We start from the raw sequence: 24,468 nt of genomic DNA, 5'->3' as shown, positions 1-24,468 counted from the left end.
AGGCCCATCAAGTCTGTTTGGAGGACTCAGGACTCCCCGATTAGGGCCCCAGCTGATGGAATGGCCTGATAGTGACTAAAGAGTCATCATTGAAGTATGCCAGTCTCTTGCCCTTATTCAGCTTTTGCAGTCCTTGCTTTGATAAGATTAGCTTTGGAGTGAGTGAGAGAACTGTAATAGGAGGTAGGAGAGGAGGGTATCTAAGTCAAAGTGGACACTATTTCATTATGAACTTGATACTGACTCACTAAAGACTATTGTGTATTTTTGCTTTCAGGTATATATTTTGCCATAATTTTTAGACACATGTGAACATATGCTCTATCTTATGGGACCTGGCTTATATCTAGGTTTTGGGACTTTTTTAGGAAATGAACCTCCTGGAATGGAATTAGAGACTACCATGAAAGGAAAAGTCTCACCCAAGTGATGAGGGTGAAGAGTTGCCAATCCATACCTGATGTGTCTGTACACAGTCTGAGGTGAAGCTGAGATGGTACTTGTTGTATTGATTAGATTGGAATCAGCAGATGCAATATCATTGGGTCTGACTTGAGAGAAGCATGCAGGAAAGTGAGCCCCACCCCAGAGGTTCCAGGATTGGAAGAAACATAGGCTCTATAGACAAAGAGGGTGATTCCTGTTGTCTAACAGTTTAAGAAGACAATAGATAGTTATTGCAATAATCACATTGCACCCAATGAGGGGCCATCTAAATACATCAAGCACCTACTGAAAGAACTCCAAAAGTACATCAATAGTAATACAGTAATATTGGAAGACTTTAACACCCCACTCTCACACTTATACAGATCAACAAAGCAGAGAATCAACAATGATTCAAGAGAATTAAATGTAGAGATTGACAGACTAGACCTCGTGGACATTTTCAGAGTCCTTCACCCAAAAAAACTGGAATACACATATTTTTCAAATCCACATAACACATACTCAAAGATAAACCACATGTTAGGCCACAAAGACAGCATCAATAAATTCAAGAACATTGAAATCATCCCAAGTATCTTCACAGACCAAAGTAGAGTAAAACTAACATTTAACAACAAACAGAAAATTATTAAAAGTCACAGAATTTGGAAATGAAACAACATATTCCTTAAGAACCACTGGGTCAGTGGGTCACTCAAGGAAGAAATTCAAATGTTCCTGGAAACAAATGAAAATGACGACACAACCTATCAAAATATTTGGGACACAGCTAAAGCAGTATTGAGAGGGAAACTTATAGCCATACAATCCCATATTAAACATCAAGAAAAAGCTCAAGTGAATGACCTTACTGCACACCTCAACGACTTAGAGGATGAGGAACAAAGGAACCCTACAGCAACCAAAGGACAAAAATCACTAATATTAGAGCAGAAATAAACAGCATCGAAAATAAGAGAATCATACAGAATATCAATGAAACCAAATGTTGGTTCTTTGAAAGATTAAACAAAATTGACAGACCCCTAGCCAGACTCACCAAATGAAAAAGAGAGGACTCAAATTAATAGAATTGTAAAGGAGGAGATATCACAACCGACACCACAGAAATCCAGAAAACATGGGAAACTTCTATGAAGAACTATACGCCACCAAGCTAGAGAATCTGGAAGAAATGGAACAATTCCTAGAAATATATGCCCTTCCAAAACTGAACCAAGAAGAACCACAAAACCTAAATGCACCAATCACAGACAAAGAAATTGAAACCATTATTAAGAAAACCATTATTAAGCTGAAAGCATTCCCCCTCAAATCGAGGACTAGACAGTGCTGTCCACTGTCACCATTACTCTTCCACATAGTATTGGAAGTTCTTGTGATAGCAATCAGGCAAGAGAAAGAATTCAAAGGAATACAGATTGGAAGGGAAGAAGTCAAGTTCTCACTATTTGCAGGTGATATGATAGTATACATAGAAAAACCTAAAGAATCCAGCAAAAAAACTACTGGAAGTTATTAGGCAATATAGCAAGGTGTCAGGCAACAAGACCAATGTACAAAAATCAGTGGCACTTCTTTATGCAAACACTAAATCTGAAGAAGAAGACATCCAGAAATCACTCCCATTTACTGTTTCAGCAAAATCAATCAAATACCTAGGAATAAAGTTGACCAAATAAGTGAAAGATTTGTATACTGAAAACTATGAGTCGCTACTCAAGGAAATAGAAACTGATACCAAGAAATGGAAAGATATCCCATGCTCATGAATTGGAAGAATAAATATCATCAAAATGAATATTCTCCCCAGAGCCATATACAAATTTGATGTGATACCGATCAAAGTTCCGCCAAGCTTCTTTAAGAGAATAAAACAAACACTACAATAATTTATCTGGAACCTGAAAACAACTAGAATTGCCAAAACCATCTTGAGGAAAAGAAACAGAAATGGAGGCATCACACTCCCAGATCTCAAACTATATTATAAAGCCATCATCATCAAAACAGTGTGGTACTGGAACAAAAATAGGCACACAGACCAGTGGAACAGAATTGAAAGCCCAGAAATAAACCCCCACACCTATGGACATCTAATCTTTGATAAGGGGGCCCAAAGCACTAAATGGAAGGAGGCTTTCTTCAGCACATGGTGCTGGGAAAACTGGGTTGAAACATGCAGAAGAATGAAATTGAACCACTTTATCTCACCAGAAACAAAAATCAACTCCAAATGGATCAAAGACCTGGATGTTAGACCAGAAACAATCAAATACTTAGAGGAAAACATTGGTAAAACACTTTCCCACCTATACCTCAAGGACATCTTTGATGAAATAAACCCAATTGCAAGAAAGACTATGGCAGAAACAAACCAATGGGACTACATCAAATTTAAAAGCTTCTGCACAGCCAAAGAAACTATTAAACAAACAGAGAGACCCCTCACAGAATGGGAGAAGATCTTCACATGCCAGACATCAGACAGGAAACTAATCACCAAAATATATAAAGAGCTCAACAAACTTATCACCAAAAAAGCAAATGACCCCATCCAAAAATGGGCAGAGGATATAAACAAAACATTCACCTCAGAGGAGATCCAAAAGGCAAACAAACATGAAAAACTGCTCCAGGTCACGGATTATCAGAGAAATGCAAATGAAGACATCATTGAGATACCGCCTCACTCCTGTAAGAATGGCATACATCAAAAAGGACAGAAGCAACAAATGCTGGAGAGTATGTGGGGACAGAGGAACCCTTTTGCATTGCTGTTGGGAAGGTAAATTGGTCCAGCCTCTGTGGAGAGCAGTCTGGAAAACTCTCAGAAGGCTAGACATGGACCTTCCATATGATCCAGTAATTCCTCTCCTGGGGTTATACCCCAAGGACTCCATAACACCCAACCAAAAAGAGATATGTACTCCTATGTTCATAGCAGCACAATTCATAATAGCTAAAACCTGGAAGCAACCCAGGTGCCCAACAACAGATGAGTGGCAGAGGAAGCTGCGGTATTTATACACAATGGAATACTATGCAGCTATTAAAAACAATGAACCCACCTTCTCTGACCCATCTTGGACAGAGCTATAAGGAATTATGTTAAGTGAGCTAAGTCAGAAAGATAAAGATGAGTATGGGATGATCCCACTCATCAACAGAAGTTGACTAAGAAGATCTGAAAGGGAAACTAAAAGCAGGACCTGACCAAATTGTAAGTAGGGCACCAAAGTAAAAGCCCTGTGGTGAGGGGTAGACATGCAGCTTCCTGGGCCAGTGGGGGGGTGGGAGTGGGTGGGAGGGATGGGTCACAGTCTTTTGGTGGTGGGAATGGTGTTTATGTACATTCCTAGTAAAGTGTAGTCATATAAATCACTAGTTAATTAATATGATAGAGGGAAATTAATTGTATATCTCAAAGTTTTTAAAACACAGACTGAGTCTTCTTAATATATAGGCTGTGTATTTGATATGCAGACTGTCTCAAAAGCCTAGACCAAGTAGATCAGAAGCTACCAGTGGCACAGCTATACAAGATACTAGGTACCATACAGCAAACCCTACCAAAAGGACTTTTCAAAGTTAACCCAATTACCAAATAATGTGATGATAACATTAACTGTCTATTGTCTTTTTGAACTCTAAGACAGCAGGAACCTCACATATCCACTATAGAGCCTAAATTTCCCCCAGTCCTGGAAACTTAGGCCCACTTTCCCGCATGCCTCTCCTAATCCATATCAAATAATATTGCATCAGTCCATCGCAACCTAATCAACGCAACGATTGCCACCTCAACATGCTTCAGCTCAGACTGTGTCCAGAGACTTCAGGTGTGGAATGACAGCCCTTCAGTTTCATTACTCGGGTGAGACCTTTCCTTTCATAGTATTCTCTAATTCCGTCTCAGGGGGTTCACTTTCTAACCAAGTCCCAAAACCTAGATATAGACCAGTTTCTGTGAGAGAGCGCATATGTTCACACGTATCCATAAACTAGTGCAAAATATATACCTGAAAGCAAAAGTAAACTAGAGTTTGCAGGGAGTACCCCCCCAACACTTCCTCTCCACTATTCCAACCTTTGGGTCCATGATTGCTCAACAATTTGTTTGGCTTTGTATGTTAACTCTCTTTTCAGCCACCAGGTTCCAGATGCCATCAGGATGCTGGTCAGGCTTCCCTGGACTGAAGACCCCACCAATGTATCATGGAGCTCCACTTCCCCAGAGACACACCCTACTAGGGAAAGAGAGAGGCAGACTGGGAGTATGGACCAACCAGTCAACATCCATGTTGAGCAGGGAAGCAATTACAGAAGCCAGACCTTCCACCTTCTGCAACCTACAATGACCCTGGGTCCATGCTCCTAGAGGAATAGAGAATGGGAAAGCTATCAGGGGAGGAGGTAGGATATGGAGATTGGGTGGTGGGAATTGTGTGGAGTTGTACCCCTCCTACCCTATGGTTTTGTTAATTTATCCTTTCTTAAATAAAAAATAAATGAAAAAAAAAATTGAGATACCACATTGAGATACCACATTGAGATACCACATTGAGATACCACCGCACTCCTGTGAGAATGGCATACATCAAAAAAGATGGCAGCAACAAATGTTGAAGAGGCTGTGGAGACAGAGGAACCCTTCTGCACTGCTGGTGGGAATGTAAATTGGTCCAGCCTCTTTGGAGAGCAGTCTGCCGAACTCTCACAATGCTTGCTTGACATGGACCTTCCATATGACCCAGTAATTCCTCTCCTGAGGAAATACCCCAAGGATTTCATAATGCCCAATCAAAAAGATATGTGTACACCTATGTTCATAACAGCACAGTTCGTAATAGCTAAAACCTGGAAGGAACCCAGGTGCCCAACTGTTGTTAAAATTCGGAGGCTCCAGCTAGCCGGGCTAGCTTCATGGGCGGGTAACAGAGACGACCAGAGACACACGGCTGGGCAGGGAAGCTGTATTTCTTTATTCAAGAACAACGATTCATAAACTAAACCAAACTAATCACCAAACAGAACTCTGCTGCCTCTTTCCCCCGTGGCAGCGCCAAGCACTCTCGAACTCTGGAACTCTGGAACTCTCTCGGGGTTCCTTGGGGCGGGGACAAGCGGGCCCGCGAAACTAGCAGGACTGAACCAATTTTCTTGGCAGGGGGAGAGCTATAACAACCCAATGTAGAGCATACAACAACCAACAACAGATGAGTGGCTGAGAAAGCTGTGGTATATATACGCAATGGAATACTATGCAGTTATTTAGAACAATGAACCCACCTTATCTGACCCATCCTGGATGGAACTAGAAGGATTTATGTTAACTGAACTATGTCAGAAAGACAAAGATGAGTATGGAATGATCCCACTCATAAACAGAAGTTGAAAAAGAAGAACAGAAAGGGAAACTAAAACAGGATCTGATTTAATGGAGAGTAGGGCAACAAAGTAAAAACCCTGTGGTGAGGGGGTGGGTGGACATTCGGCTTCTCAGGGCAGTGGGGGGGGTTGGGGGGTCAGAGTGGGGGAGGTGGAATGGGACACAGTTTTTTGGTGGTGGGAATGGTGTTTATGTACACTCCTATTAAAGGGTAGTTATATAAATCACTATTCAATTAATATGAGAGGGGAAATTTTGATCATATATCTAGAACTTTTTAAAACACAGACTGTCTTTTTGATACATAGACTGAGTCTTTGATATGTTGACTCTATCAAAAGCCTAGACCAGGAAGAACAGAAGCAAGCGATGACACTGCTATATACAAGATTCTGGGTATTATACAGCAAACCCTAACAAAGGGACTTTTCAAAGTTAACCCAATTACCAAATAATGTGATGATAACAATAACTATCCATTGTTTTCTTGAACCCTAAGACAGTAGGAACCTCACATTTCCACTATAGAGCCTATATTTCCCCCAGTCCTGGAACCATAGGATTGGGCCCACTTTCCTGCATGCTACTCTCAATTCATATCAAATAATATTGCATCTGCCTATCATAACCTAATCAATGCAACGAATGCCACCTCAGCATGATTCACTTCAGACTGTGTCCAGAGACTTCAGGTGTGGAATGACAACTCTTCAGCTTCATCACTCAGGTAAGACCTTTCCTTTCATAGTATTCTCTAATTCCATTCCAGGTGTTCCACTCCCCAATAAAATCCCCAAACCTAGATATAGACCAGGTCCCCTGAGATAGAGCATATGTTCACATGTGTCCATAAACCACGGAAAAATATAAACCTGAAAGCAGAAGTACACAAGAGTCTGCAGTGAGTACACCCCCAACACTTCATCTGCACTATTCCTGCCTTTAGGTCCATGATTGTTAAACCACTTGTTTGGCTTTGTATGTTAACTCTCTTTTCAGCCACCAATTTCAGGATGCCAGCATGATGCCGACCAGACTTCCTTGGACTGACAACCACACCAATATGTCCTGGAGCTCCGCTTCCCCAGAGCCCCACCCTACTAGGGAAAGAGAGAGGCAGGCTGGGAGTATGGACCGACCAGTCAATGCCCATGTTCAGTGGGGAAGCAATTACAGAAGCCAGACCTTCCACCTTCTGCAACCCACAATGACCCTGGGTCCATACTCCCAGAGGGATAGAGAATGGGAAAGCTATCAGGGGAGGAGATGGAATATGGAGATTGGGTGGTGGGAATTGTGTGGAGTTGTACCCCTCCTATACTACAGTTTTGTTATTGTCTCCTTTCTTAAAAAAAAAAAAAAAAAAGTAGGTGGGGAGAAAGAAGGAAGGAAGGAAGGAAGGAAGGAAGGAAGGAAGGAAGGAAGGAAGAAAGAAAGAAAGAAAGAAAGAAAGAGAGAAAGAAAGAGAGAAAGAAAGAGGGGAGAGAAAGAAGGAAAGAAAGAAAGATAAGCAAAGGGAAAAATGTCAAAAGTAATCAAATTGTAAGACTTTGTAAAAACTATGGTGGTTACTCTAGGGACACAGAACTTCAGTGGTGGGTGCCTTGTGGAGTTACACCCCTGTGATCCTGTAATCTTATGATCTTATAAGCTATCATAAAATCAGCTCATTTGGGGGGCACCTGTTTTGCCATGTGTGAAGCCTAGGTCTGAGCCCCTGTCATCCACCCCCCACCACCACACAGCAGTAATGTGGTATTGGAGGAAACTTTGGGGCTCTGAAGGCTGTTCCTCTTTCTCAGCCTCTTTGCCTCTTTCTCTTTTTATCGAGTCAGCCTGAAGTCCCAAGGCTCCAGAAATGGCAAAGCAAACAGAAGCAAAAGAGCACACAAGAAGATACTGGAGATGGGAGAAGTCTAGCTCTGGAGCAGGTAGAATCTGGCACTGACCCTGTGTGCTCTGGGCTTTGCGTCAGCTCCAGTCCCTCACTGTGCTTCCTGCGCCTTGACCTTCAGTTCTCTGAAGGACACAGAAAAGTATTGCCAATTGAGTCTTCCTGTTGTTCTTTTGCAAAGTCAGACACTTATGCTTTCCTGTCTGCATCAAACATACTTATATTTAGAATTTTTTACAAATAGTACAAGTAAAAATTTAATTCTTCCAACTTAAATAAGTTTGCCTTTTTTTTAACCAAGTTATTCTACTAGAATTCAGACTAGCAAACAATTAGATATGGTAAAATGAAAATTCTATAAGATGATAAAAGTGTGTAATTTCCTTTGTCTATCTTTTCTCTTTATTTTCCTTTCTTCCTCTATTTCCCTTTCTTTCTTTCTTTCTTTCTTTCTTTCTTTCTTTCTTTCTTCTTTCTGTAACCAGAGCACTGCTTAGCTCTGGCTTATGGTGGTATGGTGGTAAAGGGAATTGAACCTGGGACTTTGTAACCTCAGGTATGAGAGTGTTTTTGCATAACAAGTAGGTGATCTTCTCCACCTCAAAAAGTGCAATTTTCTGTCTGTCCATAGCATTGAATTATGATGTTGGCCTACTCTTGGTTTATATATGCAGCTACTCTCTGAACCCATAAAATAAAAACGACATTCCCCTAACAGCTGTTTCTAGCAACAAGGAATGAAACACAGACCTATATAAAGTTATTTTCTGCCTCTGAAGCTTAATATAATGAAGTTAAACAAAAAAAGATAGATTCTTTACTACTAGTCTAACAGGACACAGGAGGGATGGAATAATAAACACTGATATGTACCACGTGAGTACTGGACCAGCTCTAATTCAAGCTCCACAGCAACTGTAAGTAATGCAATCAGCTTTTATTTTGCAGGTGCAGAAACTAAAGCACAGGGGACTCGGGTGGTAGTGCAGCGGGTTAAGCACACATGGTGTAAAGCACAAGGACTGTCGTAAGGATCCTGGTTCAAGCCCCCAGCTCCCCACCTGCAGGGGAGTTGCTTCACAGGGAGTGAAGCAGGTCTGCAGGTGTCTATCTTTCTCTCACTCTCTCTATCTTACCCTCCTTTCTCCATTTCTCTCTGTCCTATCCAACAATGACAACAACAATAATAACTATAACAACAATAAAAATCAAGGGCAACAAAAGGGAAAATAAATAAGTAAATTATATATATATGAGAAACTAAAGAACAGAGAAGCAGGTAGCATTCCCAAAGTCACACAGCTGCTCAGGGGTGGAACTGGGATTTGGACTAAGACATTCTGTGTTCTTAACCACCACTAAATACTGGATTGCCCAGTTTCAGCAGATAAGTCATGCATTAGTTGAGGCATAACAGAAAAAGTAGGCAGCATAGAGGAGTGAAAGGTTTGCTATCATGCTTCCTCATCCCATCATGACCAAGAGCTTACTAATTAACAACCTTGATGTGACTGATTAACCTTTTCGTGCAGTAGTCACCACAAATGAGGAGGTTGAATGAAGGCACCCGACGTGTGTGAGGATTAAATGGTACAGAGTGTGTGAGTCTCTGAGATTGACTATTGTAGGTACACAGGACCTTTCTGAAACTTCAAGGTTTGCATGTGTTTTAAATTATGATTTTTTTTCAAAAGTTAGAAGACCAATTTGTTGCCTTCTTTCAATTATATAGTTTCTCTCTCTCCCCTCTCTCTCTCTCCCTCACCATGAGATCTGGGTGTCTATGGATCAATACTTCTGTACCAGTCGATTTGACTCTGTGAACAAATGAGGTTTTAATAGCACCAGAAGCATTTAGGCTTGTGTACTGAGTATGAGAAAACTCACAGCATTCAAAGTTTTAGAGGTGTTAGCTGTGGAATTGAAGGTGTACCTCTAGTAGGCCAAAGCAAGATAGTTCCACTGAAGGATGTGGTGCTAAGAAGGGAAGCTGTAGGTGAGACATGGGGGCCACCCATCAGGAGACAGACAGCAGGATTTCCAGGAAGAAGTCTCTTCTTCAAGGGTGCAGAAGACACCAGTGAAAGTCAGAGAACAGAGGGACAATAGCAGCTCAAAGGGTCATATGGAGAAACTGGGCAAAACAGAGCAATGACCTTCTGGATCAACCCTTGTGGTCTGGGAGCAAGTGAACACAGACTTGGGGATCTACAGCAAAACCTCCCACTAAGAAACAAAAGGGGAGCAAGTATAAGTCCTTCCCAGAGCTAGACTGTTTCCAGTCCTCTGAAGACAAGAGGGCCTCTGGGAGGGCTTCACCCACGTGTGTTATTGTGGCATCCACTAAGCACTGCTGAGTGCCAGGCATGGGCTTTTGTGTGTGTTGCTGAGATGTCCAAATAGCATGAGGAAGTAGGGATTTCTGTTATCTCCATTTTCTGGGGTTAGGGCTGTCTAGTAGGTATTTTTAGTCAAAATCTTACAATGAATAAAGGAAAAAGTAGCTCATCAGCCAGTTCTCCTCAGCCAGACCTAATGCTCTTAACATGTCCTTTATCCTGATTGATGGCCAAGCCTTGGGGGTTCACAGATGCAAAGAAGGTATCAGGGCTTGAACTTTCCATAAGCAACTTATCTTCATCCCCACTACTATCATCTAGCTCTCAGAAGATCAAACTGCCCTTCTAGGTAAGGGAAAAAACAAAAACAAAAATAAAAAAATGAAACACCCCCCCACACACACACACACAAACACACACACACATGTGAGCTTGCATGTGCACACACGTGCCTGCCTCTAATTTCCAGCTCAGAAGCATTGTGCCTAACAGTTGAGGTAGACTGATTTAAATTGGAGAGTGAGGCAAACAGAAGCCCTGGTTATTATAGTTCATTCAATTTTAATTAAAGCCATAAAAGCAAAACCAACATTTCACAGTGGGTACTGACCATTCTGATCACTGAGAGGACTCAGAGGAGTCCTGCTCTTAACTGATGGGCAGAGATCCAAGTCACTACCATTACTCAGCCCCAGCACAGGCAGTCCTGGCCTCTTTACCTTGAATCAGCCAATTCTTCTTTGGTACATTATTACTCCTCTGTATAGTTTGGAAGGTAATTTGCTGTGATTCCTTCCGAGTTGTAAGATGAATTGCACTGGTATTTTCTTTCCTCAAGAAGTCCAAAAGCTGAATGAAATTTTCTAGTGACTTCTTTTCTATAAATTTCTCCATCTCTCAATATTCTGTCCCCTTCTGATTCTCTCTTACTTCCCAGTTACTTTCCTACTGTTGTACATTCAATTGGCTTCAGACTCCTATCTCTTTGAAAGGCCAGTGAGCTCATTGGCAAGACCAACCCAAGATTGTGAGTGTCCTGTAAGGACCCTACATTTTTTTAAAAAAAAATTTATTTATTAAAAGGAAACATTGAGAAAATCATAGGATAAGAGGGGTACAACTTCACACAGCTCCCATCACCGGGCCTCCATATCCCATCCCCTCACGTGACAGCTGTCCTATTCTTTAACCCTAACCCAAGATCATTGTGGGATGCAGAAGGCTGAAGATCTGGCTCCTGTAATTGCTTGTCCACTGAACATGGGTGTTGACAGGTCTATCCATACTCCCAACATGTCTCTCTCTTTCCCTAGTGGGGAAGGGCTCTGGGGAAGCAGAGCTCCAGGACACATTGGAGGGGTTGTCTGTCCAGGGAAGTCTGGTCACATCCTGCTAGTATCTGGAACCTGGTAGCTGAAAAGAGAGTTAATATACAAAGCCAAACAAATTGTTGGACAATCATGGACCTAAAGGCTGAATAGTGAAGGGGAAGTGTTGGGGGGTCTTCCATTTTGTTGATAGCTAGTAGGCATATTTTAGTTATATTTCAAAGGGCCTGTAGCTATACTAGTGTTTTGTTTATTTGTTATTTGTTTGTTTCTTTGTTTTTTTGCCTGAGCCTGAAATCTGACATGCAGGTGAATCCTAATTATTGTCCGGGGAGATGATGTCATGGCTAGGAAAAAGACCAGAAAGCTGGATCAGGAAAGAGAGTAGCTCCCTAATATGGGAAAAGGGGTATAAATATTACTGTAAACCCCATCAATTTGATGTGATCTGGGGCCCATAATTAGCTTAGTAGCCTGTGTGACCTCTACATGCCTCTAAATCTGAGTTCACATTCTGTGGTCATGAGTAGGAACATTCCATGCTGCCCCAGTATCAACCCATCTTCCTCAGGTGTAGCATAGAGTATGTTGTCCATCCTCCCTTCAGAGGATGGAACATTCTCTACCATTGTTAATTGAGGTTGAGGGAAAGGTCCTATGGGGGCCCACAAAGGGGTCTGTTTTGTTGTTCCTGATAGAGATGACCAGACACGATGGAGAGAGGGATTTATTTGAGTTCTAGGCCCATCAAGTCTGTTTGGAGGACTCAGGACTCCCCGATTAGGGCCCCAGCTGATGGAATGGCCTGATAGTGACTAAAGAGTCATCATTGAAGTATGCCAGTCTCTTGCCCTTATTCAGCTTTTGCAGTCCTTGCTTTGATAAGATTAGCTTTGGAGTGAGTGAGAGAACTGTAATAGGAGGTAGGAGAGGAGGGTATCTAAGTCAAAGTGGACACTATTTCATTATGAACTTGATACTGACTCACTAAAGACTATTGTGTATTTTTGCTTTCAGGTATATATTTTGCCATAATTTTTAGACACATGTGAACATATGCTCTATCTAACAAGGACCCTTCATTCTTTCAGCCTCACACTTGATCAGCACTTACTCTCAGCCAGATGCTGCACTGAATTCTGGGTAGTATACACAAAGACAATCCTTGCCCTTGGCTTGCTCTTGATCTCAATTTAGAGAGTCAATTTAGAAAAGGTGATCACAGTGTGGTGTGAGAAATATTGTGGCAGATACATCACCTGAAACTTCAATGTCCACTTCACCCTGGATTAGGGCACTACTGAGATCAGAGCCTTCATTTTGGTAAGAGACCCTGATGAAAAGCCTTGAATGAGTGTGACAGAGCTGCCAATGGCATTGTTGTCTCCTTGTTTGCTTTTCATAAGAGAGATCAGATCCATCACTAACAAAGGTCTGTTGGTTTTTCTCTGCAGTGCCAACAATCCAAAGTAGAACACTTGAGAAACTTCTGTAGACAGGAAGAGACACCTCAGGGAAGATACTTGTTATTTGTTATGAGTAACAAAAATGTCAAGGTTGTCTCAAGGCTGGGACAGTGTGGGTGTCATGGAGCATCTCATTAACACAGCCAGCACTGCCAGCTACCTTGGGAGTTGTTGCCTGATTCCAGAGCTAACTTTGCTCACATTCAGAGCAGACTGGGAGTTTACAGATGCACTGTTAACCTACCCACTCCTGAGTTATTGTGGGGATGACTCAGGCACCTTCTTCAATTCAGGACTCTACTGGGGACTTAGTTTCACACCTTTGTCTCTCACTCAACTTCCTCCCCTTGGCCTTCCCAAGTTGGTATTGCTGTGCCCCTGCTAGTCTTCTGGGGAGAAAAACCACCTGCTTGAGGAACCTCATGTCCAGCTTCACTTAGGATGCCTGACCTGCAACAGATAGTGTTCTGCAGACAGAGAACATGCAACAGCAGCATAAAAATAGTGCTCATCAGACTTGGGGCATAGACTGAAAGCAATTCCTAACCTCAAAGAAGGATTTTTAACTAACTGAAGGTATTTCATTTTCCACATCTATTCATAGCTTTATTGTTCACAGTAGTCAAAGAGTGGAAGAAATCTAATTGTTCATTGACAGATGACTGACAAAATAATTTGTGGGATATATACTCAATGAAATACTACTCTGCAATAAAAAATATAGTATTGTGTCTTTTGGGACAAAATGGATAGAATTCTAGGTGATGATGCTTGGCAGAATAAGAGAGGAAAGACCACCACTGGGTGGTTTCACTCTTACCTGGAATCTAGAGAACTGACACACAAGAACTTGAAAAAATAAAAACAAAAGCAGCAAACTATTTCTAAGACTTTAAATGAACTATGGTAGTTGTTTTTGAGAGGTGGAAGGGTGGAGACACAGAACTTTCTTTGGTGGTGGGTACAGGTTGGATCTATACTCTATGATCTTGGAATCTTGTGACCCACAGATTTCTCTCTCTCTCTCTCTCTCTCTCTCTCTCTCTCTCTCTCTCTCATACACACACACACACACACACACACACACACACACACACACACACACACACCAGACCCAACCCTATGAGTTCAAATCTGATGCTTCTGAACATCTTTCATCAGGATCACGGGAGGATCACCCCTCTGCCAGGACTGGACCTGACAGGGAAGAGACAGCATGAGGTTCCACTCTCAACTTTCCAAAGATGTTGCAAGTTTCCAGAATGTGCCTATGTGGGGAAGGATAGGGATTATATATGGAGTCTATTTATATTTGAGAGGATAAAATGGTAAAATATTCGAATATTCCTTGCAAGGTATTTATCAAAAGAAAACATTTCAAACTTTAATGGATGAAAAGAAGTTTTAAACACCTGCAGACCAGATATTGAGATTTATAATGCTGCAAGATCAAAGTTTAAAGATGGATATACATTCTTCTTTCTGATATTTATCTTGGGATAACTGTTTAGTACTCTATACAAAAGCACTACCATATTAAATGAGACAAAATGACTTCATTACAAAGTTTAAAAATGTGACCAGTGTGGCCTGAGAGGGAGCACAGTGGATGAAGCACCTATTTTTCTTCTTTTTTTTCATTTTCTTTAGGAATACACCCATTTTTATTATTATTTATAAAATTAAAATATCGATAAGACCATAGAATAAGAGGGGTAAAATTACCACCACCAGAACTCCCTATCCCATTCCCTCCCTTGAAATCTTTCCTATTCTTTATCCCTCTCGGAGTATGGACCCAGGAACATTATGAGGTGCAGAAGATGAAAGGTTTGGCTTCTGCAATTGCTTCTCCACTAGACATGGGCATTGGTAGGTTGAGCCATACTCCCAGCCTGTCTCTCTCTTTTCCTAGTGGGGTAAGACTCCAGAGAAGCAGGGTTCCAGAACATATTGGTAGGGTCGTCTGCCCAGAGAGGTCAGATTGGCATCATGGTAGCATATGCAACTTGGTGGCTGAAAAGCATTAAGATATATAGCAGAACAAACTGTTTAGTAAGAAAGAACCTAAAGGTAAGAATATAGCAGATGAGATTTGGGAGTCTCCATCTTGGAAGAAGCTCAAAAGTCTATTTTAGGTATATTCCAAGAGGTCCATGATTTTACTAATTTTTCCCTGAGTGCAACAGCTAACATGCAGGAGGGCCAAAGATATTGTCTGGGGAGATGGTGTCGGAGTTGGAAATAGTAGTAGAAAGCTGGATCAGGGAAGAGAGTAGCTTCCAAATATTGGAAAACTATATAAATACCATTAAGTGTAAACTCCATCAATCTGCTCTGGGACACATTTCCATCATAGTAGCCTATGTAACTTCTGCATCCCTGTAGTTCTGAGCTTGCTTTCTGTGGTCACAGCTAGGAATATTCCTGGCTGCACTCATTGCAAGACCCATCTTCCTCAAGAGGTAGAATATGTTTGCCCTGCCACCTTTCAGAGAACAGAACATTCCCTACCAATGTTGAACCAAATAGGGGCAAGGACCTATAGGGGACCACAAAAGAGTCCATTATGTTGTTTCTGATGGAGATGACCAATGACAGTGGCAAGAGGGATATGTTAGCTATCTAGGCCCATCATGTCTGTGTGGGAATCCCAGGACTCCCTGACTAAGGGCCAAGATTATGGACTGGCCTAGTAGTAACCAAAAAAGCCATTGTTAAAGTATGTCAGTCTCTTTTCCTTATCCAGCTTTTGTAGCCCTTACTTTGTCTGACAAGAATAGCCTTGGAGTGACTGAGGGAAGTGAAATAGGAAGTAGGTGAGGAAGGTATTTAGGTCTAATGTAGGGATATTGTGGGGATGTGGTGAAGCCTAGCAGGGCTTAACCTGAGAGGTAAGTTCGTACTGTTAGTCTCTCTCTCTATGGAGGGGTTGAGCAAAAAGGGGACACAGGAACATCAAAAGGTTGCCCCCCAGATGAGACTTCCCTGACTCACAAAACACCCTGCATTTTCCAGCCTCCAGGAGCCTGCATTCCTTAAAACATTAAGCCTACTCCACCCTGCTTTCCTTGATACTATGTCCCATCCTTTTATTATCTACATATCAATCTTCTGCTTTGTCTAACAAATGACTTAAGGCCTCCACCTTATCCCCCCACCCATTCTGCTCATTTAACATATTCCTTTTCTACCCTCAAGACCACAGGGCATTATTAATTCTACCAGTTAACCCCTAGCAACAGTTGCTAAGGGAGCCCCTACCATTTCCAGCCCCTTCCACCTTTTTCCACCCCTTTCCTAACCATGTATGGTATTGTCAAGCCACTTCCGTTTCTGTCTTATCTCTTCTGTGTTCTGATCAGGAGGAGCACATGGGCAGACCGAGAGGCTGATGCTAGCCATTGCGGTTTTGTGCCACATGGCTTAACCAGGTGTGCTACTGCCCGACTCTGGGGCACTTGGATGAATAAAGATTTGAATATTTGAATTGCCTTGCTGCCACAAGCTTGATTCCTGGGTCATCTCTCACGTCAATAGCCAGACAGTCTAATAGAAGCTATTTAATTAGGTACTTTATGGTGTCTTCTTAGGTTTTTCTACTTGCCTCTGCACCTACTGATTCACTGCAAACTATTGTGCACTTTTACTTTAAGGTATATATTTCCCCCTAACTTATGGATACATGTGTACAACATTTGCCCTATCTTATAGGCTGTGGTGTATATCTAGGTTTTGTGGTTTTGTTAGGAAGTGCACCACCCAAGATGGAATTAAGGAGCTGTATGAGATAGGAAAGTTCTCACCAGAGTAGTGAAGCTAGAGGGTTGACATTGCATGCCTAGAGTCTCTGTACACAATCTGAAGTGAAACATGTCAACTTAGTAGTACTGACTGCATTGATTAGGTTGGGATCAGCAGATATAGTATCCATTGATATGAATTGACAAATCCATTCAGGAAAGCCATGCCCCAGAGTTTCCAAGGCTGGGAGAAATTAGGGTTTTATAGAGAAAAGGGAAGGTTCTTGCTGTCTTAGGGTTTAAGAAGGCAATAGATGGTTATTATTATAAGAAAGATATTTGGAAATCTGGTTTACTTTGAAAATCCCATTGCTAGGATTTTCTGTATTATACAAGAGTTCACCATAATTTATGTCCTTTCATGCTATTTACATGTAGCTGTATCTTATATAGTGATGCAACAAGGTATGTCTGTTCCCCTAGTCTAAGCTTATAGATGATTTAATATTTAAAAGAAAAAGTCATTATTAGAAATGTATTCTCCGCTTCCCCAGAGACCCACCCTACTAGGGAAAGAGAGAGGCAGACTGGGAGTATGGACCGACCAGTCAACGCCCATGTTCAGCGGGGAAGCAATTACAGAAGCCAGACCTTCTACCTTCTGCAACCCACAATGACCCTGGGTCCATGCTCCCAGAGGGATAGAGAATGGGAAAGCTATCAGGGGAGGGGGGTGGGATATGGAGAATGGGTGGTGGGAATTGTGTGGAATTGTACCCCTCCTACCCTATGGTTTTGTTAATTAATACTTTCTTAAATTTAAAAAAAAAAAAAAAGAAAGTTGAACACTCAAAAAAAAAAAAAAGAAAGAAATGTATTAACAGGGGGTCGGTGGTAGTACAGCAGGTTAAGCACAGGTGGCACAAAGCTCAAGGATCGGCGTAAGGATCCTGGTTTGAGGCCCCAGTTCCCCACCTGCAAGGGAGTCACTTCACAGGCAGTGAAGCAGGTCTGCAGGTGTCTATCTTTCTCTCCCCCTCTCTGTCTTCCCCTTCTTTCTCCATTTCTCTCTGTCCTATCCAACAACATCAGTAACAACAATAATAATAACTACAACAATAAAACAACAAGGACAACAAAAGGGAATAAATGATAAGAGAAATAAATATTAAAAAAATAAATGTATTAACAATTTAAGCCCACTGTTAAAATTCAATCAGATTACCAATCTGAAGCCTTAAGTGCTTAATTGAAGGAATATGTACTCGGAACTGGGACCCATGCATCAGAAATTTGAGACCTTCAATCTATTTTCCCCTTTCATATAGATTTTTGATTTATAGGACTATAAGTTAATAGGAGTGTATACTAACACCATTCCAACCACCAAAGGTATGTGTTCCTCTTCCACCCACACCCCCCACCCACAGTGAAGCTGAACATCTACCCTCACCCTCCACCCAGAGATTGTTACTTTGGTGCCCTACTCTAAACTCAGTCAGATTCTGCTTTTAGATTCCCTTTCTGTTCTTTCTCAACTTCTGTTATGAGTGGGATCATCCCATACTCATCTTTGTCTTTCTTACTTATCTCACTTTTTATTTATTTATTTTTTATTATTTTTACAGAGAGAAATCTAGAGAGGAGGGAAGACAGAGAGGTGGAGAGAAAGATAGACACCTGCATGCAAGGATCCAAAAGACAGAAAACAGTTGTTTATCATTGTTGTTGTTATTGTCATTGTTGTTGAATAGGACAGAAAGAAATTGAGACAGGAGGGGAAGACAGAGAGGGAGAGAGAAAGATAGATACCTGCAGACCTGCTTCATTGCTTGTGAAGCCACTTCCCCTGCAAGTGTGGAGCTGGGTTCTTGAAGCTCCTCCCCCCCGCCATTTTTAAGCTGGTTCTTGCACTTTGTGCCATATGCACTTTACACGTCACCACCAAGCCCCCTAGTATTACTTTTTAAACAAAGCACTGCTCAGCTCTGATTGATGGTGCTGCAAGGGATTGAACCTGGGACTTTGGAGCCTCAGGCATGAGTGTCTCTTTGTATAACCATAATATCATTTATCCCTGCCTCTGAAATGTAATTTTTCACACTAGCAAAGATAAAAATGCCTGTTCTATGGTGGCCCAGGAGGTGACTTGTGGTGATGCTATATGCCCTGACACAGTGGTGACGTCAGCTTTGGCGACAGAAGGCTGGCAGTGTGTGCAGTGATCTGCGCAGGCACATGGTGGACTATAGGTGAATCCAGACTGCTGGTGTGCAAAGCATTGTGGGTAGGCTGAATAGACTTAAAAGGACAGCCAGCTGGAACTCTGGGTCTCTTTGGCTGCGGCTTCTTCTCCTAGTCAGATGCCTCTCAGCGGAGGTGCCCCAGGCATCCATCCGTGTTGGGTAGTATGCCAGCTCCCCCTGGCTTCTGCTTAACCAAGCACCTGTATGCCTGTATGGGATTGGTTTGATCCCACTCAAGCTGCGGTCTATTTACATAAATCACTTTTACATTTACATAAAGCACCACCCTCCCTCCAGGGCATTGGTGGTTCAGTGGTAGAATTCTCGCCTGCTCCGCCCCCTCTCCTTGTCACACCCTAATTTTCACCAGTCACTTTTCTCTCCACCCTCGCTATGTCACATCCTGTTCACACATACTTGGGAAGTATATATAAAGACAACATTGTTCGTTTTAGTTTTAGTTTAGCTTAGCTTGGCTTAGATTGTGCTGCGTCCTGCATGAATAAAGAGATACTGCGTACAGCTCAACCATGAGTCCTGGGTCATCTGTCTCCCGTCAGTGAAGCTCAGCCCGGCACATCCGCCATGTCTACTTCTCCTGGGAACTGAGCACATGTGACTCTGCTAGTCAGTAAACTTTTAGACCCCTCTACAACCATGAGCAACCTTTACCAGAGCTGGTAATTGTTTATCTTATGGGACTAAACTTTGATAACCATATTCAGACTTTATAGATCTAGCGTACGCTTAACCCTTGATAAGTGCTTATTTTGCCTTTTACCTGTTTCACCCTAAAAAACTGTGTATTGATTAAACCAGTTCCCAGCTTCCACTGTGAACTCTTCTATATGCGTCACAAGCAGCCACAACCCCCACACCTCTTTTTAAGTTAATTTACAACAGTGACTCATGGGATAAAGTTTTGAACTCACAAACATGAGGTCCTAAAAACAATGTTTGGCATCACAATTGCCAGAGTGATGCTCTGACTCTCTCTCCTTCCCTCTACTTATCTCACTTAACAGAACTTCTTTTAGCTCCATCCAATATGGGTCCTGATGAGGAGGCAGGTTCATTGTTCTTAATAGCTGCATAGTATTCCATTGTGTAAATATACCACAGCTTTCTCTGCCACTCATCTGTTGTTGGGCACCAGGTTTGCTTCAGGTTTTAGCTATTACGAATTGTGCTGCTATGAACATAGTTTTAGTTGGGTGTTATGGAGTCATTAGGATATATCCCTAGGAGAGAAATTACTGGGTTATATGGGAGGTCTATTTCTAGACGTGTGAAGGTTCTCCAGACTGCTCTCCACAGTGGTTGGAACAATTTACATTCCCACCAGCAGTGCATAAGGGTTCCTTTGTCCCCACAGCCTTTCCAGCATTTGTTGCTGCTGTCCTTTTTGATGTATGACATTCTCACAGGAGTGAGGTGGCATCTCAATGTTGTCTTTATTTGCATTTCTCTGACGATGAGTGACTTGGAGCAATTTTTCATTTTTGATAGATTTTGGATCTCTTCTTTTCATATGCTCTGCCCATTATTTTGTATGGGATCATTTACCTTTTTGTAGCTAAGTTTGGTGAGTGTGATGCCTTCAGTTCTGTTTTTTCTCCTGAAGATTGTTTTGGAAAGTCTAGATCTTTTCTGGTTCCAGATAAACATTTGTAGCAAAGTATATTGTGTCAGATATGAGAATAGTTGTTCCTGCTCATTTTGTGGGCCATTGGTTTGTGTGATTGTTTTCCATTCTTTTACTTTGAGTGTGTGTTTGTCTTGTTGAGTTAGGTGGGTTTCCTGTAGACAGCATATTGTTGGGTTGTGTTTTCTGATCCATCTTCCTATTATATGTCTTTTAATAGGTTAATTCAGGCCATTGACTTTTATTGATATCAAATATTGAACATATTTAATGTCATTCTTGTAGATTTTTAGAGTGTTCAGATATGTGGTGTATTTATGGTAGTCGGACTATTTCTAGGAGATCTTTTAGAACTTCTTTCAGGGCAGGCTTTGTGATAGTTGACTTTCAAATGTTGCTTATCTGAGAAGGTTTTTATGTCTCCTAATCTGAATGACAATGTAGCAGGATAAAATAGTCTTGCTTGAAAGCCTTTCTCATTGATCACTCGATAGATAACTTGCCATTCTCTTCTGGCCTGTTCTGTTTGTGTGAAGTCTGCTGCTAATCTTATGAATTTTCCTCTGTAGGTGACCCTTTTTTTTTCTCTTGCAGCCTTCAGGATCCTTTCTTTATCCTTATTCCTGTACATTCTAAATGTAATATGTCTTGGTGTCTTTAAGTCTGAGTTAATGCTGTTTGGGACCCTCTGGGCTTCTTGAATCTTAATGTCTTTTATGCTGTCTAGACTACAGAAGTTTTCAGCTATTATGTCCTGAAGAATGCTTTCTTCTCCTCCCTCTCTTCCTCTGGTAAGCCAATAATGCATATTTTATTTCTATTTAAGTCACCCCATAGGTCTCTGTTCTTGTTTTCAGCATCTCTTAATCTCTTTTTGAGATCTCTTACTCCATTTTTGGTTGCCTCTAATTCATCCTAGAACTTGCTAATTCTGTTTTCATCCTCATTGATTCTATTCACTCTCCCCTCTGCTGTTATCTGGAGTTTATCTATTTTGTTACCTTGTTCTGATACTATTTTAGCTTGTTCAGCTAGTTGTGTTCTTAGCTCAGCTATTTCAGCTTTCAGCTCTCTAATAACCTTAAGATCATTAGTATTTTCTTCCAGGGCCTCATTCATTGTTTCTGCATTTCTGATGGCAATTCTTTCATACTCTTTACTCACTCCTGTGATTATTTCCATAATTAGTGTTTGGATGTTGACCTCATTATTTTGTGCTTCACCCTTTGTGGTGCCTTTAGCTGGACATTTCCTGGTTCATTTCTCCAATATTTCTTCTTGTTGGTTTATCCATTTAATATAGTATGTTAAGAGGTCTCTCTCTCTCAGTACTTTTCAAATTACTGATCACTCTTGCCTGGATTGACTTGTGTCTAAGTAAGATAATTAAAGGGATCACAATTGTGGAAACTGACAATTTTTTCAATATTATTTTAGTCCTTGAGTTGGAGCTCAGTGGCTTAAAGTCTCTTTTGTTTGTTTTCTTCCCTGTAGGCTATGGGAGCTTGAGGACTTTTAAACTATAAGTAGGCTTCTTAGCTTAATCACTGACTCCTGGCCAAGAGATAAAGCAGGGTGGGGCATAGATAATCCAGTGGTTATGCAAAGAGACAGCCCCACTGCTAGGCCACTGAGGTATAGATCTTCTCCTGAGTTTCCTGATCAGTTCTCTGTCCCCTGCTATCAACACAGGGCCTCCCCCCTGCTGCTGCAGCTTCTGAGGGCAGTATTAATGGAGACTCACTGTTGCATTTCATGAGTCTTAGGGGAGTCCTCTCTTCCATTCAACCATCTTTTTGTTGGTGAAAGAGACTGGAGGTGATGTCTCAACTGGTAAATTGCTGTACTGTTACTAGCCACTTAATTTCTCCATAGGCCTCTTTCTGCCCACTAGCCACATTTGTTCGCACTCACTGGTAATTTGGTGGGTTTCTGAAGTCATTCTAGTCCTGTATTTTTATGGTCCCAGGTGTTGTCCTTTGGTATTTCTAGTTGATTAAATAGAGGAGAGGAAGGAAACACAGCTGCTGCTGCTCTGTAGCCCCACCTATAGAAGTACTCATGATTATAATATTTGTTCTGTTCTCTTAAAGAAACTTGGTGGGACTTTGATTGATAGCTCATTGAATTTGTATATGCCTCTGGGTAGAATATTCATTTTGATGATATTAATTCTTCTGATCCATGAGCATGGGATTTTTTTCCATTTTTTGTTATCATTTCCTATTTATTTGAATAGTGACTCATAGTTTTCAGTATACAAATCTTTCACTTCTTTGGTAAGGCTTAGTTCTAGATACTTATTGATGTTGTTGTGACAGTGAATGGGAGTGATTAGACCTAGACCTAATTGTAGTTGAAGTTCCTAAAGAAGGCATCATACATTCTCTATTTGATCAGATGTAGACCAAATAAGCTTGGCAGTCTTGTAGAAAACCCCAAAGAAGGAAAAACCCATAAACCTAATACTGGTATGGTTACAGCAAATGGCACTCAATGCTTTAACACCTTGGAGAAAGTCTAATCTAATCAGATTAAGAAAGGACTACAAAAGCTGAATAAGGGCAGGAGACTGGTTCACTTAATAATGGGCTTTTTGGTCAATACTAGACCATTCCGTCATCTGGAGCCCTCATTAGGGAACCCTTGGATTCCCACAAAGATATGATGAACTTAGACCTCTATAAAAACTTTCTCTCCACTATCCACTGCCTACTTCCACCAAGAATATCAGAATAAGCCCCTTGTGAACTTGTCCTCTCTTTATAGTAGAGTGGAAGGGACAGCCCCCCTCTCCATGGGAGGCTGTGTCATCCTACCTTCTCACTCAAGGAAGACTACTCCTAAAATGAGTGCAGCCTAAAATGTTCTTACCTGTGACCATATAACCGCAAGTTTAGATCAACAAGGATGCAGAGGTTACACAGGATCCTGTGCTAAATATATGGGCCCCGGGTCAAGTTGAGAGAGTAAACAGATAATTTTATTCATAGATTTTCTTCAAGTGTGGGAGGTACTCTCTGCCCTAGTCCAACTTTCTAGCCCTAGTCTCAATGCTGAGACTGTCTTCCCAGGCAGTATTTTTAGTTCACCTCCATATTAGCTATAAAAGTCAAGCAAAGACTACAAAAGTCATGGACCCATAGGAACATACCTAAAATACATTTCCTATCTTCTTTCCACCTTAAGGACCCTATTCTCATCTGCTATATTCTGACATTTTGGTTCTTAATCACTAGTTAATTTGTCCCACTTTATATGTTACCATCTTTCAGCCCCCAAGTTACATATGCTGTCATGATTCCATCCTGACTTCTCTGGGCAGATGACCTCGCCAATGTGTCCTGTAACCTCACTTCTACAAAGCCCTACCCTAATAGGGAAAGATAGAAACCAGCTGGGGGTATGGATCAACCTGCCAATGCTCATATTAAGCAGAGAAAGAATTTTGATCCATACTTCCAGCCTGGGAGAAATGATAGGGGGAAGAGAACTAGAGGACTCTGAACTCCAACTCCTTCAGGACACAGAGAAAGAAGAGAAAGAAAGGAAGGACATTCAGAAGTAGTAACAGGTGTAGGTATTTTTTAGAAAGGAAGAGAAGGCAGGACCACTGGAAAAAAAATAAAGGGCAGATATATAAATATAGACATAGTTACAAAAATAATAGTTAACTGATATTTGAAACCTTGGGAGAATTACTGTAGACAGATGAGGGGTCAAGGTCAACATATAGACCATGTAGGCCCCAAGCTCTGAGAATACCAATCAAGTCAAATATCCTCTCTGGGGGTTCTTACCTGTACTGGAGAACTTAGTTCAATCAACATTGGCACAAGTCAACTTATACAATTGTTCCTGTTTCATCACTCACTGCTTTCTCTCCTCCTGCATGAAGTCTTCCCAGACTGGTTCCACTAGCAGTGTCTCCATCTGCTCTCAGCTTTTGACTGTCTAGAAATTAA

Source organism: Erinaceus europaeus, chromosome 15 (genome assembly GCF_950295315.1).
Source record: "Erinaceus europaeus chromosome 15, mEriEur2.1, whole genome shotgun sequence".
In the NCBI taxonomy this organism is placed as follows: Eukaryota; Metazoa; Chordata; class Mammalia; order Eulipotyphla; family Erinaceidae; genus Erinaceus; species Erinaceus europaeus.
This window is presented reverse-complemented; position numbering follows the sequence as displayed.